Consider the following 16181-nt stretch of genomic DNA (forward strand, 5'->3'; position numbering starts at 1 on the left):
GGTGGCTCAGTCCGTTAAGCGTCTGCCTCTGGCTCAGGTCATGATCCCAGGGTCCTGGGATCGAGCCCCACATTGAGCCCCACATTGAGCCCCACATTGGGCCCCACATTGGGCTCCCTGCCTGGGCAGAGAGCCTGCTTCTGCCACTCCCCCTGCTTGTGTGCTCTCTCTCTCTCTCTCTCTCTGGGTCAAATAAATAAATAAATAAAATCTTTAAAAAAAATGACACTGATGAGATAGATATTGGCAGGCTGTGCAGGGCCTCAGAGGCTATGCTAATGATTTGTGTCTTTATCCTAAGCACAGTAGGGATTATTGAAAAGATTAAAAGTGAAAAAGACTATTCTGTCTGTAAAAGGCATTAGATGAGGGGCAAACATCAAAGCAGGGAGCTCAATTAGAAAGCTACAACTACATTTCTGGTGAGAAAAGAAGATACTTTAGTGGTGAGGAGAGCGGTAGACATTGAGAGAGAAGAGAGCTTTAAGGGACGCTTAACAGATGGGATGTCTGGATGGCTCAGTTGGTTAATCGTCTGCCTTTGGCTCAGGTCATGATCCCAGGAGGGATCGAGTCCCACATGGGGCTCCTTGTTCAGTGGGGAGCCTGCTGCTCCCCCTGCTCATGCTTTCTCTTTCTCTCTCTGACAAATAAATGAATAAAATATTTTTAAAAAAGAAAGAAAAGAAAAATCCATAATTGGTAGCATTGGTAGCACTCTATGGTCTAAATACATTTTTTAAAAAGATGCTTAGGGGCACCTGGGTGGCTCAGTGGGTTAAAGCCTCTGCCTTCGGCTCAGGTCATGATCTCAGGGTCCTGGGATCGAGCCCCACATCAGGCTCTCTGCTCAGCGGGTAGCCTGCTTCTTCCTCTCTCTGCCTGCCTGCCTCTCTACCTACTTGTGATCTCTGTCTGTCAAATAAATAAATAAAATCTTTAAAAAAAAAAAAAAGATGCTTAGTGGGCAAAATTGATAGGGCTTCAGGATGGGTTGTGCATGAAAATAAGAGAGAGGGAGAACATGGCAAAGATGACTCCCTGGTGTCTGGATTTTGCAAAGGGATGGATGATGGTGCCATTCACTGAGATAGGGAACACTGCAAGAGGACCAGAATATTGGTTTTGGCTTTTAAGGGGAAGAGGAAGAGAAGAGTTTGGTTTTGAATATATTGAATTTGAGGTGCTTTTGAGACATCCAAGAGGAGATGTATAGTAAGCACTTGGATAAAAATGTTTGGAGCACAGAGAAAAGCTGGAGATACGAATTTATGAGATATATGAACAGCTGGTAATTGAAGTCCCAGATTTGGATGAGAATTTATTTTTATTTTTAAAATTATTTTATTTATTTATTTATTTATTTATTTATTTAACACACAGAGAGAGTATAAGCAAAGGGAGTGGTAGACAGAAAGGATCAAGGAGGCTCAATCCCAGGACCCCAAGATTATGAACTGAGCCCAAGGCAGCTCTTTAACCAACTGAACCAGCCAGGTGCCCCTTAATTATTCCTGATGTGGGTGCAGAGGGAGAAGGAAAGAAGCTGGACTCAGGGCTTGATCCCACAACCCTTGAGATCACGACCTGATCCAAAACCAAGAGTCGGATGCCCAACCGTCTGAGCCACCCAGGTAAGGTTTTAAAGTTTCTAAACTTTAATGTTTTTATTTTTATTTTTTTAAAAGATTTTATTTATTTATTTGACAGATCACAAGTAGGCAGAGAAGCAGGCAGAGAGAGAGGGGGAAGCAGGCTCCCCGCTGAGCAGAGAGCCCCATGCGGGGCTCGAGCCCAGGACCCTGGGATCATGACCTGAGCTGAAGGCAGAGGCTTTAACCCACTGAGCCACTCAAGTGCCCCTAAACTTTAATGATTTTAAATTTAAAGATTTTTAATCTCACCCTGGATGAGATTTTAAAGTGAGAAAAGGGGCTAAACTAAGTTGAATGTTAGCATTTAGTGATTGAAAAAAGGAGGATAAGGAGGAACCAAAGAGGTAGAAAAGCAGGGAGAGTGATGTGTCAGATAAACCAAGGAAAGGGAATATTTCAAAAAAAGGGAATGGCCGTGTGGAGACGCCTCAAAAAATTAAAAATAGAACTACTGTATGATCCAGTCAATTCCATTTCTGGGTATTTACCCAAAGAAAAAACAAACACACCAATTTGAAGAAATATATGCACTCAATGTTCATTGAAGCATTATTTTTTATTTATTTATTTTTTATTTATTTGTCAGAGAGAGAGAGGAGCTAGAGCAAGCACAGGCAGACAGAGTGGCAGGCAGAGGCAGAGAGAGAAGCAGGCTCCCCGCCAAGCAAGGAGCCCGATGTGGGACTCGATCCCAGGATGCTGGGATCATGACCTGAGCTGAAGGCAGCTGCTTAACCAACTGAGCCACCCAGGCGTCCCGAAGCATTATTTTTTAAAAGATTTTATTAATCTCTACATCTAACATGGTGCTCAAATCCACAACATAGAGATCAAGAGCTGCATGCTCCACTGACTGAGCCAGCCAGGCGCCCCCACTGAGGCATTATTTACAGCAGCCAAGATATGGGAATGACCTAAGTGGTGTCCATTGATAGATGAAAGGATAAGGAAAACGTGATACACACACACACACACACACACACACACACACACACACACACACGGATAATACTCAGCCATAAAAAAGAATGAGATCTTGCCATTTGGGACAGCATGGAGGGACCTAGAGGGTATTAAGGTGAATGAAATAAGTCAGACAGAGAATGGCGAACACCATATGATTTCACTTCTTTGTGGGTCCTAAAACACAAAACAAGACAGAAGCAGACTCATGGATACAGGAAACTGTTGGTTACCAGAGAGGGGCAGGGTTGGATGATGGGCAAAATAGGGGAAGGGGATTAAGAGGTATAAACTTCCAGTTATAAAATAAATAATTCATAGGGATGTAAATTAAAGGATAGAGAATATAGTCAATAATATTAAAATAACTTTGTGTGGTGACAGTAACTAGACTTAATGTGGGGATTGTTTCATGATGTATAAAAATATAGACTCACAATGATGGACACCTGAAACCAATAGGCTTTGGTATGTCAACTAGACTTCAATTTAAAAAGAGAGAGAGGGGCGCGTGGGTGGCTCAGTGGGTTAAGCCTCTGCCTTCGGCTCGGGTCATGATCTCGGGGCCCTGGGATCGGGCCCCGCATTGGGCTCTCTGTTCAGCAGAGAGCCTGCTTCTCCCCCTCTCTCTCTCTGTTTGCCTCTCTGCCTACTTGTGATCTCTCTCTCTCCCTCTGTCAAATAAATAAATAAAATCTTAAAAAAAAAAAAAAGTAAAAAGCGAGAGAGAATGGTTACCTGTGACAAGAGCTGCCCTCAGGACAAATAAATGAGGATGAAAACATGTCTCTTACATTTAGCGACACGAAGGTCATTTTTGACTGCTCTGGTCATTCATTTCTGCATAACACACAATCCCAAAATTTAGTGGCTTAAAACAAAAATTTAGTTGTCATTATTATATCTCATGATTATTTGCATCAAGAATTCAGACAAGGGACATCTGGGACAGTTCATTTCTGCTTACTGATGTCTGGGGCCGCAGCTGCAGTGACTTGAATAGTTAGGAACTAGGATATTTGGGGGCAGGTCGGCATCTTTCTCTCTAGACAGCCTCCACACAGTTAGCTTGAGTTTTCTCACAGAATGGCAGACTCCGAGTAGGCAGACTTGTTATGCGGTACCTCAAGAGTCCAAGGGTGAGTGTTCCAAGAAGCCCAGGTAGAAGCTGCAAAGCTTCTTACGACCTAGCCTTATAACTCTCAGAACATCACTTCTGCTGCATTCTTTTTGTTGAGCAAGTCACTAAGACCAGTCCAGATTCAGGAAGAGGGGAATTAGACAAGAAAGGGAGGGAGCAATGGAGGAGAGCATGGGAGGGAGGGAGGCTGAAAAATCAAGAGAGAAAAGGGATAATTGATAGGGTAAGATTTCTGAGAAAGCAGAAAGGTACGTAACTCATTAGATATGTGGAGAGATCCCTCTCAGAAGGAGGAATAGCTCTTGCATTGCTATAAGAATGAGAAAAGTTAAATGGAATGGGATGGGGTAGATGGTTGTAAGTTCTGTTCGGAAACAGGAAGATGAGGGCAGCCCCATCTTCTTGTTGCTCATGTTGATCCAATTTGGCTATTGGGATCTTTGAGTTAACTCCTGTATCCCTTTGACATACCTGTCATGGCAGGGTTGTTGTGGGTTTTTTTGTCTGTATGTTTGTTCAGTTTTTGAAAATTTGAAAAATTTCTGACACCCCAGACTAATCTTATATTTTCTTGCTCCAGTCCTAGAGGCAAACATTTCTCCTCGGAGAATGGAGGAAATTTGGTAATAGCTATTAAATTAAAAATCCATTTAAACTTCAACCTTGTAATTCTATTAGGTATATAGCTTAAAGAAATAATAGCAATGTTTTGAAAGAGGTATGCGCCAGCAATTTTTTGTGTGTAAGCATTTTAAATGTATTATTGTATGTGTTAATTCATTTAACAAATACTTCTTGCATGCTTATCATGAGTTCAGCACTATTCTAGACCTTGGGAATACAGCAGGGAATTAGACAAAGTCCCTACCCTCTTGGAGCTTACAACTTAGTGGGAGAAACAATCAACAAAACAAATATGTATAAGTAATGTTACTGTAAGGCAGTCCTGTCGGTCAGGCAAAAGAGGAATTGATAAGTTTAGGGGTCCCTGGGTGGCTCAGTCTGTTAACAAGTATCTGACTCTGATCTCCACTCAGGTCTCGATCCTCAGGGTTGTGAGTTCGGGTCTCATGTTGGGCTCCACAAAAAAAGAATTGATGAGTTTAATGAAAGAGTATTTACAAAATTATGAACAATGTTAAGGGAGATGACAAGCAATAATTAAGCACCCAGGATAGGAGAGGGATCGGGAGACATTACCGTAGCTTGGCGATAAGACGCAAGGGGAGGGAGAAGTTAACTGAGACCTGAAGAGAAATATAGCAATAGCAGAGACTCACTAGATAGAAATGTGGCAGGTCCTGAAAAAAATCATGGTAAGGACGGAGCTGGGACATAAATACCACAACATCAGTCTCTCCCACCCTCCTATCTCCTGAGGGTATCTCTCCTAGGCAAAACCCAAAGGGGAAGCCAGAAGGCAAGGAAGCCTACTGTTGCAGGGCTCAGAGCAAGGTGGGAAGGGATAGAGTGGGTCTGGACAGACCAAGTGATAATATTCAACATAGTGGTGATAAGTGCTATGGGCAAAAGAAAGGTAAAAGAGAAAGAGTAAAATGGAGCGCTATTTTGGATAGTACAAGGATGAAGTGATATCTGAGTAATGGCGTGGATAAAGTGACGGAGGGAGTCATGTGAATATCTGAGAGAAGCACACTCTAGAGGGAACAAAGTACAAGGGCCCTAAAGTGTTGTTCTTATACACAGTGAAATATTATACAACAATCAAAATGAATGAACTGCAGCAACATGCAAATATACCTGGACGAATCTTAGAAAATTAAATATTGAGGAGAAAAATTATGTTCTGAAAGAGTACATGTAGCTGAATAACCTTTTTATAAAGTTAAAGCAAATTATTATAAAAGTATATACTTTTAAGAAAAATATATCTAGGGGCACCTGGGTGGCTCAGTGGGTTAAAGCCTCTGCCTTCTGCTCGGGTCATGATCTCAGGGTCCTGGGATCGAGCCCCGCATCGGACTCTCTGCTCAGCAGGGAGCCTGCTTCCCCCTATCTCTGTCTCTGCCTGCCTCTCTGCCTGCTTTGTGATCTCTGTCTGTCAAATAAATAAGTAAAATCTTTAGAAAAAAAGAAAAATATATCTATATATGTATGTATAAACACACACAAACACATATATACGTGTAATAGACTTGTATTAAACAGAGTGCCACAGAATGATGAACACCAGATCCAGGATGATGGTTCTTTGCCAGGGTTGGGGGGTGGGGGACAGGCAGGGGAATGAGATTGCGGACCATGTAGTTAGATTTGGTTATTGGGTTCATGGATACTTACTCACTAAAAATGAGCTATGCTTGGATTAATAATGAGGAAGCCTCATTAATCAAGGACTATGATTAATTTAATTCTGTTCATCTGAGGACCAATGAAAAAAGGCTCTGAGAAGCCAGGAACCATGCTTGACATTCTTGTGGAACAGCAAGATGAAGTAGAGGGATGGATGAGGGTCAGATTGTGTTGGGTCTTTAGGTCATGGTGATAACCTTGGATTTTATTATAACCCAGATGGGAAGCCACTGGGGGGTTTGAGCAGGAGAGTTACATGATCTGATTTATCATTTATTTATTTATTTATTTCAAAAAGATTTTATTTATATATTTATTTATATTTTTATATAAATATAAATTTTATATAAAATATAAATATATATTTTATATAAATATTATTTATATTTGTATATTTATTTATATTTATAATATATAATATGTATATTATATACATAATATATAAATAAATATACTTATATCTAAATATATATATAAAGTGCTGAGATATAAATTGTATTAATAATTTATCCAAAAAATATATATATTTCATATATATATATGTATATGAAAGTATGCTCTAGGTGCAACATGGGGCTTGAACTCATGACCCCAAGATCAAGAGTTGCATACTCTACTGACTGGAACCAGCCAGGCTCCCCAGAGTTTGGATATATTTTGAAAGTAAAGGTGAAAGTATTTGCTGATGGACTAGATGTAGGGTGTGAGAGTGACGACACAGATGATTTTTGACTCAAGAAAATAAGTGGACGGCATTGCCATTTACTAAGATGGGAAGATAGCAGGTTGGAAGATGGAGACAGAATGGGGGATGTACAGAGCCATAGAGATGAGACTGGGTGAGATGAGGGGTGCTAACAAGAGAGTCTGGGGCTTCTTATGGGACTAATATAACTGGAAATGGATGTTTTTTTAAAATTTTATTTATTTAATTAATTAATTAGTTAATTTGACAGAGAGACAGCTCACAAGTAGGCAGAGAGGCAGGCAGAGAGAGAGGAGGAAGCAGGCTCCCCACCGAACAGAGAGCCCGACCTGGGGCTCGATCTCAGGACCCTGAGATCATGACCCGAGCGGAAGGCAGAGGCTTTAACCCACTGAGCCACCCAGGTGCCCTGGAGATGGATGTTCTAATCAAAGCAGTCCCTGGTGGACTCAAGGTAGGTAGGAATGATGAGGTTATAGGGAGCACTGCATGTCTGGACTTTTGTAGATAGAGGCGAGGAAGTTTGGGGAGGCTTGAAATTTGCCCCACTCTAGGCCCTCTCTTGACTGCTATTGACAGTGAATGAAAACCTCTAGGAGGGGTTAGTCCCAATGTATGAGTTTTTTCTTAATTTCTGCCAGGGGCAGGGCTGTGTATGGGGTTCTCAGTGACCTCCTGTTCATATAGTTGAGTTGAGGACTTTTGAGATTAAGACAAGTGTTAGAGCATAGGGCCCTGACCGCTGATGATGGGAAGCCAGTGAAAGGTGGAGGAGACTTGGAGTTCTATGGCTCCATCCTACCCTTCAGTCCTCTTGTAGGTGACAATCAGAGGAGACTAGTTAAATTATGGTACGCACATACAATGGAATGCTCTATAGCCATCAAAGGCATCGAAGCATATCTATCTGTCTCTCATCTATGATCCGACATAGAAAAATCCCCTAGATGAAGTGGCGGCGCTGGCCTGGCAGTAGGAAGGGGCCGGGACGGCAGCTGAAGTGGAGCGGATGCCCGCGGGGAGCAGGCTGGGCCACGGTGCCCTATTGCGCGACCTAGGACCTCCCCTTCAAATGCCTGGTGATTGGCAGTGCGGGAACTGGCAAATCATGTCTGCTTCATCAGTTCATTGAGAATAAGTTCGAACAGGGCTCCGAGCACACAGCCGGCCAGGAGTTTGGACCCCGGGTGGTCAACGTGGGTGGGGAGACAGTGACGCTCCGGGTTTGGGTCACAGCCGGCCGGGGGCCGTCTGGGTCAGTGACACGGAGTTGCTGCCAATGGGCAGCTGAGCCCTGCATGGGTGCCTGGTACAGCTCGCTGGCCCCCTGGCCAGCGGACGCCCGCACGTTGGCTAGTCCCCGCATCGTGGCCCGTCTCTGTGGCTTCAAAAAAGACCTGGACCCTGAGGGAGCTTACTTTCCTGGAGGCCTCCCGCTTTGCCCAGGAGAATGAGCTTATGTTCCTGGCCATTAGCGTCCTCACGGGGAAGAGGCTTTCCTGAAGTGTGCCCACACCGTCCGGAACGAGATGCATTCAGGCCCGCCGGACACCGGGGGGATGGGCTCAGACATTCAGTACCGAGACGCTGCCCTGCCTAGCTGTCACAGCCTCCGAGCTCCCAGGCCCTGGCCCCCCGCAGCCCTGGAGCTGCCAAGACGGAGGGAGGCAGCTCACCCGTTCTCCAGGACCAGCCCGGCCCTTCTGGCTGGGCCCCAGACCCAGGCGCTGGGAGGGCGAGTCTCTCCCGTGTCCTGGCCCCAGAGAAGCCGGGCTACCGCCTGTCCCCCTTCCCAGGGCCTGGCTGAGGGGCCAGGTGGGCTGAGAATGAACCCACCCCATCCCCAGGGAAGGGGAAATCATAACCTGGTGCTGCTTCCTCTGTCTTGGTTAACCCCTGTTCCCTCTGAACCCCTAACTTTGGGGAACTCAAAGAGTTCCCAAAGCCTGAGACCAGGGCATTTGGCCCCAGCTCCCTGCCATTGCCAGTACTTTAATAACTAGTGATAGTTTTATGTGTATTCTTCCAGAATTTTTTGGTTTATTTACATATACATTGTACAGATGTGCTTTTAAAGAACATAGGTAGGACCATACAATGCATGCAGTTTTACTTTTGCTTTTTTTCACTTTATGGGTGAAATATATCTTGGAGGGTTTTTTTTTCTTTTTGTAAACAATGCTTTATGGGGGTGGAGTGGGGACTGGACAGGCTGTGAACCAGATGCCAGGATCTTCAGTGAATGAGTAAAGGTGTTGAGGTGTAACCAAATGGTATGAAACTTAAAGGAAGAATTGGGGTTTTTCACCTGAGGGTGAAGGAAGAATTATCTGGAAGTTGTGATGGGGCTGGAAGAGGATGCCCACCTCACCTCCTGACTGGGTAGTATATGCATGTATTGGTATAAATTACTTTCACTTGAAAGATCTGCAAGGGAAGCTCCATTCTCACAGGAAAGCCATGAATATTCAGGGATGAGTTGGAGGATGGTAGGAGAGTTTGTTAATCATAGAGTGGTGTTCTAGAAGCCACAGCAGAAGCACTTGGAAGTTAAGGTAGAAATGACAGGTCAGGCAGGGGGGAAGAAGAAGCCCAGAGAGATATTGGGAAAACAGTAACAATACGGTAATTTAGTAGTGACAATAATAGGGACACCTGGCTGGCTTAGTTGGTAGAACATGGGACTCTTGATCTCAGGGTCATGAGTTCAAGAAACACACTGGCGGTAGAGCTTACTTAAAAAAAAAAAGTAACAATGCTTTGCATGCATTAACTCATTTAATCCTTGTAGCACCCTCATAAAGTAGAGCCTTTATTGTATAGATGAGAAGACAGGCACAGAATTCAAGTAACTTGCCCAAGGTCACATAGCAAATAAGTTGAACTGGGCGCTTACATACCGGGCTGTGAAAGAGAGAAACAAGGATGTGAAAGAGCATGGTGAGTGAGTTCAACTTGTCCCAAGTTTGGCAGGGTGGTCAGTCCTTACAGTCCTCAGATACATGGGGAGCTTTGAGCTCTCCCCAAATTTAGCTGTATTTGGCACTGGAGGCAGGAGCTGCTGTTTTGTTGGTGTTCTTTATATTGCTCCGTATGGAAGGATTCAGGCAATGGCCGGGCCCAGCGCATTTTCTCACCTATGCTCTGCAGAGGGATTGGTGGTGGGGGTAGTGGTGTGATTCTTAGGCATGCCTTGCCCTTGTGGGGATAGAAAGCCGGGCTGCAGAGGGCTTTAAGGTGTAAGGCTGAGAGGCAATTTGTGGGAGAATTGACCTTAATGTAAGACATCACAGGCTGTAGATTCTGAGAGATGTGAGGCCCAGCAGGGGTCTGGCAGTGGCCCAATTCTTTCTTGCAGTGAAAGCAGTTCCTCCAGTGTTCAGAGCTGTGGCCTAGCTCCTAAAGAAACCTCTCTTTACTGGGTGCTCAAGGGTTTTGGTGCCACACTTACTGCTCAAGGAAGCTTATGGAGAAGAAAAGGCAGTCTTTCTGCAAATTTCCCTGGGCAGTATATTAGAGCCTTGTGTCAAGATGACCCTAAAGAATCCTTTCAAAAGTTTAAGGAAGCAAATACCATTGTTGAACATTTAATGTTTATTATAGCTAGGTTATTTATTTTAGTGAAATATATGATAGGTTTTTGGTTTGGGTTTAGGTTTGGGTTTTCTGTGTTCCACGCTGCATGTGCACTGAAGAACCTTTTAGGTTGCACAGAACATTTATGCACAAATTACAGTACAGAGAGCATGTATGTTTAAAACAGAAAGGTCCTTCATAATTACTTATTGCATGAATAAATGAAGTTCATTATTTTAATTTTTTTTTAAAGATTTCATTTATCTATTTGAGAGAGAGAGATAGAGAGAGCACAAGTCGGGGGGAGGGGAAGTAGAGGGGGAAGCATGCTTCCTGCTGAGCAGGGAGCCCCACACTGGGCTGGATCCCAGGACCCTGGGATCACGACCTAAGCCGAAGGCAGATGCTCAACCAACTGAGCCACTCAGGCACTCCATTATTTTAATTTTTAAAAAGATTTGTTTATTTATTTGAGAGAGAGAGATTGAGAGAGGGAGTGCATGAGTGGGAGGGGCAGAGGGAGAGAGAATCCTTAAGAAGACTCCATGCCCAGCGCTGGGTGTGGCGCATAAACAATGAATTCTGGAACACTGAAAAGAAATTTAAAAAATAAATAAAAATTAAAAAAAATTTAAAAAGGGCATGTATTGCATGAAGCACTGGGTGTGGTGCATAAACAATGAATCTTGGAACACTGAAAAAATAAAATTAAATAAAAAAAAAAGACTCCATGCCCAACGTGGGGCTTAATCCCATGACCCGGAGATCAGGACCTGGGTGCAAACCAAGAGTCAGTTGCTCAACCAACTGTACCATCCAGGTGCCACCACTATTTTAATTTTTTTTCATTATTTTAAGTTTTGAAGAGGTTTAGTTTGGGGTATTTCTTCTTTTGTGATATATAGTTTGTTATAGCAATGATTTACTTGAAGATGAGTCCTTTGTCAGAAGCAAAGCCCCAATTAACCTTGGGGGAAAAATCCACTTTATGTTGATACCATTTGCAACATAAAACCAGAAACACATTGCAGTGAAAATCGGGCCCTGCTTATGTATTTGTGTAGGTGGGTTATGAATGAAGGTATTCACGCACATGTACAAAACTAAATACCTCATTAATACTGATGACCTAACTTGGCATTTGTCATCATTCAGATTCAGTTTCTATGATCATCAGAGTGTATGAAAGTAGATTAAAACATGTATGTACATGTTGCTATATATCTAGTCCCATGCATATGAGACTTGTCATAATTTGGATAGAGTATGCATGATTTTGTAGAATTAAAAGTCAGTTATTATTTCTAGCGCTGCAAATATTCGACTTTTGAATTATTACTTTTCTTAAACAGTTTCAAGAAAGTAGAAAGTCCATCTAGGTATTCTTAATTTTGGGGTCTATCAAGTTAAATTTTATTTGCTAGTGGAATATATAGTTACTACTATGCTATTAACATGTATAGATTCAATGGGTTCTTTTTTCCATTCATCTCAAGCTACTTAATAACTGTTTATTGTTGTTATAATGTATTTATTGTTACATGGCAGGCTCCCAGGGTGATGTGCCAGGAGAGGAAAGCTGTTTGGCAAGAAGCCTGACAGTGTAGCACCACCAACCACAGCTTGGGGTCTGGGCTTCAGTTTTGTATGCTCATAAATTCAATATTCTAAATGTTACAGAGCTGATGTAGACTCACGCTAAGGACATTCACAAGAGACAGGTATAAACCAGAATGACAATTTATTAATTTACAAAGACAATTGTTCATGAGGATTTGAATTAAAAATGGCAAATTCGGGGCACTTGGGTGGCTCAGCAGTTAAGCACCTGCCTTTGGCTCAGGTCATGATCTCAGGGTCCTGGGATGGAGCCTTTCCTCAGGCTTCCTGCTCAGATGGGAGTCTACTTCTCCCTCTGCGCCTCCCCTGCTCATTTTCTCTCTCTCTCAGATACATAAATAGAATTTTTAAAAATGGCAAATTCTTGTCGGGGAGATCTTTATGGGAAACCAAATTATAATCAGAAGAGTGTCCCTACCATAGAATCAAGGCAAGGTGAGTTTGTTGTACAATTCAAATACATAATAGCGTTTATTATGATTGCTCCAAACACCCATCTCCCCAACGTAGAGTATTTGCTCTCCAGAGAGACTGGCGTATTTGTTTTATAGATGAGTGCTCATCCACTCAACTGTCTGGATGGTGCCTGTTTAGTTAGGTTTTGTATTTTTCTATGGTTTCTTTGCTGATCAAAACTTTGGATTCGCTCTTTTTAAAATTAACTAATAAAACGTGTTTCTTTGACTGTTACCTCTTCAGTCAGGTAAGTCTTGTATAGCTTGCCTAGAGGCCATTCTATCGTCAGGGAAATTAGCTCCCTTGAGTTATAGCCCAACTTGTAGGTATGTTGAGTTAGGGGACAGCAACCTAGTGAACAATTCTATGGGGGCACCTCACTATGGCTGGTGAATGTGATTGTCAGATTAAAATACCAGACGCCTAATTACATTCAGATAACAAGGAAATTTTAAAAATTTAAGTATGTCCCAAATATTGCATGAGGTGTAGACATACTAAAAAATATATATTCATTGTTTATCTGTAATTCAAAGTTAACTGGATATCCTGTATTATTGCTTGCTAAACGTGGTCAAGCCCACGAATACATTAACAAGATGCCGTGAGGTTTTCCTGGGTTCACGGTGTTTGGTAAGCACCGATCCATTCGAGTGTCTCGGGGAACAAAACCGTTCCCACTGAAAAATTGCTTAGGTGGATAAGCAGGTAGCAACCAAACACGGAATAATCTTGGCCCTTTGAGGAGCCCGTAACTGACGCCACTGCCATAAATGCTGCCTTGATTGATTACCCCACCCCCTTCATTCTCCTCTTCCTGCAGCTAGAGTGATTGCTCTATCTCTTCTTCCTTCTGTAGTCCCGCCCTTCCAGCTCTCCTCTCTGGAGGGTAATCTGTAGCCCAAAAAGGGCCGGCAAAAGCGCCGACGTGTTCAGAGGAGCGGAAGCTGTCAAATTTCATTGAGAACCGTAAAGTGCGGCTGGCTGTCTCCCTTTCCGGATAACGACAACAGCTCCGACTGTCAGTGCCGGCCTTCCTCGTGTAACGAGGATCCGCCGGACCCTTACTAATTCAATTCTCTTTTCCCATTCCGGCCCTTCCTTATCGTCGCCCCCTTCACCTTGGATCATGTTCAAGAAGTAAGGACATGCTGTGGACTCCATCGGCTGCTCACAAAGGGGGTGGGGGTGGGGGTGGGGAAGAGGGCGAGAGCAAAGAACCTCTTTCTCTCTCCCCCCACCCCTGCCATCCTTATTCCCTAAGGTCTTCTGTAGTACTAGGCTCTCACTCGCAACTTGCAACACTGTAACCTTTCCATCCCTAATCTTTAATCGAGTTTTGATCCTCCCACCCTCATTTTCTTTTTCCTTAGCCCTTTTTCTCTTTTGCCCCCTCTCCCAATCCTGTCCCTGTTCCTAGGTTCTACCAATCACATCCTTGCACTGTGATTTAAGGGTATATCCTCTTTAGCTCAGAGGAGAGCCCTGCACTCACTGCCATTTGTTTATTAGTTATGAACTGAATAAGGGAAGGCTTGACTTCCTGGGTCATGGGAGTGAAGGAGTCTGGGTGACAGGAAGCAAGCGGCCTGTCATGTCTATTGCTTAGCTGCCAGATTAACCTTGTCTTGAAAATAGCGTGATTGCCCCATAGGCAATTCAGTGTAAGGAAGACAAAAATTCTTTGGGAACCTACCTAGTGGGTTTTTCTTCCAGACTTGGTAGGCACAAAAAGCAAAGGGGGAACATGGGCAAAGGAAGGTGGGTTTTGTGCATGACATTTTGAACAAAAATAAACAGGGATCTTAGAAATCATCCTCATCATCACTTAAAAAAAAAAAGACAAAAAACCTCAGCAGATTGCATAGCCTAGCAGGGGCCAGTTTTCTGTGTTATATTTGGGTTGGTCTTTTGTGTTTCAGCGCCTGAGGGTTTTTTGTTTTGTTTTGTTTCACTTTTGTTTTTGCACACAGGTTTTGTTATAGGTGGGGATCTGTTTCTTCCTGGGTAGAATTGAGAAGGGTTTTCCAGGAAAGGCATTTGTGTAGCTGATTACAGATTAGGATGTGAAATATGCCTCCTGTCCCCCTCACCCCCACCACCACCCTCCATTGTGTATACATGACAGTTTAATATTGTATTAAGACACTGGTTTTGCGCTGGACAGAATTAAAGGGAAATGATATTTTAAAAAACAATTTATTTCGTAGTTATTTTAGACATCTAAATACTTGCTTGGGAATAGATGACTAATTAAAATAATATCTTTAGCTATTTTGATATGTCTGCTTGAAAATGCCTTTTTCTTGCAAAAATCATTTGACACATTTGATGAAAAAGAAAATGTGTCCAACTGCATCCAGTTGAAAACCTCAGTTATAAAGGGTATTAAGAACCAGTTGATAGAACAATTTCCAGGTATTGAACCATGGCTTAATCAAATCATGCCTAAGAAAGATCCTGTCAAAATAGTGCGATGGTAAGTCTTCATTTTTCTCTATATAAAGCTCAGAGTAGCTGAATATTGTATGATTAGATTGCATTCATAATAAATGGAATTATTTTCACATTAACCATTGGTAGATTAATTATAGAGGTAGATAAATAGAATAACTAAAACATCAGTATTTGTATTTTCAAGTGTTTCTCTATGTTCCTGAAAAATGTAGCTTTGTGTACTGATTGTTTTATTAGAGTTAAGTGTTTTTATTCAGACTTGAATTTATTTCAGTTTGTACTGTAGGTATTTGTTTTATTGAATTACCTAATGATGAAATTAAGATAATAAGATGTGAAATGAAATTGTAGTAGGTCATATTTTTCTTTTTATTCCTCTACTGGACTGTGATGGTAGGTGAAACAATTTAAATGGTGGGGTTTTTTTGCCTGGATATTTAATGAAATATAAAAGAGGTTACTGTATCTTTGTAGATGCATGTTTCATATTTTTTTGTTATCTAAAGGATGTTTGGCATATTCATTTTAGAAAGAAAAGATCTAACTGGTACTTTGTGACATTTGTCTTACAGTCATGAACATATAGAAATCCTTACAGTAAATGGAGAATTACTATTTTTTAGACAAAGAGAAGGGCCTTTTTATCCAACCCTAAGGTTACTTCACAAATGTAAGTCTTGTTAGAAAATATGTATTTGCGGGCACCTGGGTGGCTCAGTGGGTTAAAGCCTCTGCCTTTGGCTCAGGTCATGGTCCCAGTGTCCTGGGATCCAGCCCCACATTGGGCTGTCTGCTCAGCAGGGAGCCTGCTTCCCCATCTCTCTCTCTCTCTGCCTGCCTCTCTGCCTACTTGTGATCTCTGTTGGTCAAATAAATAAATAAAATCTTAAAAAAAAAAAAAAAGAAAATATGTATTTGGGGACATGGAAAGATATAAAAGGAGTTGAAAGTGATTTCTGGAAGTTAACTTATTTATTAATACTAGGTGATAGGGGATATAAAACTAATATGAATCCCCATCTTGTGGTAAATCTTAAAAAATGCAAATTTTCTCATTAGGCATTCCAGAAAGGCCAAGAAAGAACATTCATTCATTGAACAAATATTTATTGAACTTACTACCATGTGTCAGGCTCTGAACTAGCTACTTGAGAATATGACGGGAAGCAAAGGCAGACATTGTTCTTGTCCCTATGAAGCTAACAGTCTAGTTGGAAGAATAGATAACAATTAGATAATTACATATATATACATGTACACATGTATACATGTATACATTCGATAAATACATATA

General features: G+C 42.2%; 1 protein-coding gene and 1 pseudogene across 1 annotated transcript in view; both read left to right on the forward strand.

Moving 5' to 3' along the window:
- LOC111157223 (MCTS1, re-initiation and release factor) overlaps nt 1–16181 on the forward strand; it is a 110689-nt gene that overhangs the window by 83858 nt on the left and 10650 nt on the right. The gene's annotated exons all lie outside the window — the stretch shown is intronic.
- On the forward strand, nt 7194–8585 carry LOC111157202 (annotated as a pseudogene).

This window comes from Enhydra lutris, unplaced genomic scaffold (assembly GCF_002288905.1).
Source record: "Enhydra lutris kenyoni isolate GAN:26980312 unplaced genomic scaffold, ASM228890v2 scaffoldscaffold53, whole genome shotgun sequence".
NCBI classification, from domain to species: domain Eukaryota; kingdom Metazoa; phylum Chordata; class Mammalia; order Carnivora; family Mustelidae; genus Enhydra; species Enhydra lutris.